The following is a 4,133-nucleotide window of genomic DNA, read 5'->3' as shown; positions in this document are numbered from 1 at the left end:
ATGAGTTTGAGGCCAGCCTGGTCTACAAAGCAAGTTTCAGGACAGCCAGGGCTACACAGAAAAATCCTATCTCAAAAAAAAAAAAAAAAGATTCATATCTATGGTAACAATTCCCATTCCTTAGGAAGATAATGACAGCCACAAACACTGGACAGGGGCCAACATATGAACAGATAGTTTACAAAGAAGATAAATGAATGGGCACCAAGTTCATGGAATGATACCGAATAGTACTAATCATTAGGAAAATACATATTAAACATACGATGAAAGTTGTCAAGGAAACTAGAAAACATAAAACAATAAAGGCACAGAGAAAGCAATTTGGTGACTTTATATGAAGTCAGGACTCTGCAATTTACATTCCCCAGTGTCTACCAAAGTGAATGAAAATGTCTGTCTACAAGAACATTTTATATACACATTCTTACATCAGTCTTGTTTCAAAAACCTGGAAAGAAATTGTGGTATATCCATTCAATATACGACCACTTGACAATATATTGCAAAAATTGGTAACAATATCAAAGTTATTCTGTCAAATGAAAGAAACCAGACCAAAAGAAGAAGTTTTAAATAATGTGTTCCTTTTATTATAAGGTATTATAATAAATGAAATAAACATAGTAACAACAGATCCAGGTTTTCCTAGTACTGGGAGTGGGGTGAAAGATAATAAACTAGAAAGTCACAAGGGAAGCCTTTGACAGTAGCTGATAGAAGTGTCAAGTGTCTCAATAAGAGTAATAATCAAAGGACTGCAATGGATTGTGGATATTTACTGAATTGCCTAATATGAGTGAACTCACTGTGAATGAGCCTCAATCAAGCTGGTTTAGAAAAGGAATAAGAAGTTATTTCTATCTAAGATGGCATGATGATAGTGATAATAAATACACATTTGAACTCTCTTTGTTGACTGAAAAAAAAATGGTTGCAAGGCAAAAGAATTAAAAGCACAAGGAGAGATTCATTTTGACAACTCAATCCTAACAAGGTGTGCATAATATACAGGTTTGCTAATAGCCTGGAAGTAAATCATGCCAGAGACATTGTAAGCCCTTGCTTTCTATATTTTGCCTACCAAACTTCCACTGCATGTGAATAAATGGACCCCTTCTTTATTACATTGTTACTTTATGGGATTTTAACGCATTCACATTCTTTGAGTAGGTCCAATAGCCTTTGCAAAGCTGTTCATGTGCCAGATGGGAAGGACATAGAAAATTTCTACTAGTCCTGTTTTCTGGTGGTGGGGCTCCCCTCTAAACATGAAAAAAGAAAATCAAGATGTCCTTAAAAATCTCCTTTTCTGTAGTTTCTTTAAGAGGGGTTAGCAAAGCCACCATACTCTTAAAGCTCTCCTGCTGATCACAGGAGAGCTGCAGAGCCTACCACCACAAGGGTCCACTCCTGGCTCAGAGCTGATTCTTTCTCAAGAGAAAACCGACCATTATGTGCAGAACTGGTTCCCAGATTGCACCAAAGATTATCCTGGCTGGGGCTTTGAAAAGGACTCTGGAAGAATATGGCCAAGGAGAAGCCCATCTGGGGCACAGATCTTAGACATCTTAGCCCTATGTGCTTGAATGTAGCCAGGTAACTAAGGAGTAAACACATTTCAGGTTGACAGGGCTTCGTAAGAGACTCTTAGGAGAGAAAAACTTTTTATGGATGTAAAGGGATATTGTTGATATTTAAAGCACAGATGAAACCTTTTGCAGATTTTAGGTTACATTTTAAGCAAGGAAAATGAAAGCTCTGGAATATAGGTATTTTTTTACTAGAGTTTTTCCATTTAGTTTGTTTTTCTTCCCTTGAAAACTATGGCACCATCTCAAATCCGAGTGTCATCCTCTAGTTCAGCATGTGCCTTTCAAAAATAACCTTGTTTTCCAGATGGGTTTTGGTTGCTCAGAGAAAGGATTCAACTAGTGGTTAAAGGGGCTGATTAGGGATGTGGTAAACTGGTTCAAACACAAACTATTACTTGTGTGAGGTATGCCATTTAGGAAGAATTTTTTTTTTTTAATAGAGAATGGCACCGTTAATGTACTAAAGAATTGTTATAAGGATAAAGCAAAACAAATCATGTAAAAACCCTAAACATTGCATAATAAAAAGGCAATGCTTACATTAAATGAGACTTGGGTAAGCTAACATGTTTGATGTTTCTTTTACCAATGAACATAATGCCGAGCAGTGTACTGACCTCCCGGTTAGAGACTTTGGCTCCTGTTCCATCATTCCTTGTGCTGGGCTTGGTGGTACCCTTGCTTTAAGCAGCAGGATGGAGGAAAGACTGGAAGGGAAAGGATGAAAAGTCACAGGCACACGCAAACTACGTCTAAAGATGGAGTTACTGGGAGTTTCCACATGATTGTCTCTCAGTATGTACCATTGATCGGACTTGTCATGAGACTTCATTTTACATTAAAGGAAAAGGAAATCTTCAGGGCAAGCCTCAAACATGGGTTGTTCTTCTCCTATAGGAAGGACACAGGCAACTAGTATCTATCAGAATGCTCCATTGCGGTTAGTTATTACTATTGTTATTTTGCTTAGGTCTTTCCACTACTTGGCTCTGGGATTGGAATTCGTGTATTCCTTTTAAATGTCTTCCCTTCCTTTCTAACATAGTGTGTTCAGGGTAAGAGCAATGCTATCCTTTTATTATGTATACACATAGAATTGGGGTGATATTTGTAATTCATTCTCTGCTTTTATCAAATTGCACTGAAAAGTCTTTGTTATGGACTGAATTGTCTCCCCTCCTCCTATTTTATACATGCTCCAGAATGTGACTAACGTGGGAGACAAGGTAATTAAAGAAGTAATTCAGTTAAAATGAGGTCATTATTAGAGCCTTAATTCACTATAATTGGAGTCCTTTTAGGACTTTGTTACTAGAACACAAACCCACTGAGAAAATATTACATGAAGTCAAGGGTGCATGATGGACGTCTCTAAACCAAGAGAGGTGCTGCCGAAGAAGACAACTCTGTTGTTCTTTGAGGTCTAGAATCTAGTATCCAGAATTGTGAGAAAAAATTTCTGCTGTTTAAGCCTACTAGTGGGTAATGTTTTGTTAAGACAATCCAAACAAATAGACTGATAAGTAATCTGCTGGCTTGCTGGATGCCATTAGAGTCTCAAAAAAGGATAGATGAGATCTAGAGAGAGGGTAAGGATGTTGCAAGATACTTGATTACACTGTATAAAGATGTGTCACTGTGATTGGTTTAAGAAAGAGCTAAATGGCCAATAGTTAGGCAGGGAGAATAGGTGGGACTTCCAGGCAAAGAGAGAAACTGGGGATGAACCTAGGCACAGTGCTGATGCCAGGAGATATAGAACAAGTAGGAGGTACAAAATGAAAGGCAAAAAGCCACATGGTAAAATGTAGATTAATAAAAGCAGGTTAATGTAAGTTGTAAGAGCTAGTGGGACAAGTCTAAGCTAAGGCCAAGTGTTTATACTTAAAAATCAGTCTCCTGCAGGTCATTATTTGTGAGCTGGTGGCCCAAAGACAAATCTTTTTACATGTGGCATCCAGTGTGGGGGCAGGTATTTCCACATAGGATCTGAGAAAGCAAAAAATAAAAACAAAGTTCCAAACACACAAATATCGCACTAGACACAGCTTCCTAATCCTGCAGTCTCTCAGGCAGGCTATGACATACAGAGACATGGCTCCTGGTTGTTGCCTGCAGGCTGGAGCAAGCTGTTAGTGCCAGTGTCATGCACTAAGATGAGCTGAGAGGTGGCTGACATGGCAGTTTAAGATTTGTCTCACTTGGTTGGAGAACACTGAAGATACTTAGTAAAGCCAGGACCAGACAAAGGAAACCTCTAAGAAGTTATAGTAGGTTTTAAAATGTGCTTAGATGTTCAAGAAAGAAAAGAAAATTGGTATAGACAGTCATTGAAAAAAAGTAGTTTAAAAATAGTGAAGTCTTTAAAAAGAGAGTAAAGCAATAGTTTTAAAAAGCCATGTAAAGATGGGAAATACACAGGGTATCTGGATCTGTATGGTGTTTTGTTGACTTTGAATTTTTTAAATGCTCATTTACAAAAATAATAATGGCTGAGAGATATTTGATTATGGAATCTGCTAACATAAAACAACCTAT

Source organism: Onychomys torridus, chromosome 1 (genome assembly GCF_903995425.1).
Source record: "Onychomys torridus chromosome 1, mOncTor1.1, whole genome shotgun sequence".
Lineage (NCBI taxonomy): Eukaryota > Metazoa > Chordata > Mammalia > Rodentia > Cricetidae > Onychomys > Onychomys torridus.
This window is presented reverse-complemented; position numbering follows the sequence as displayed.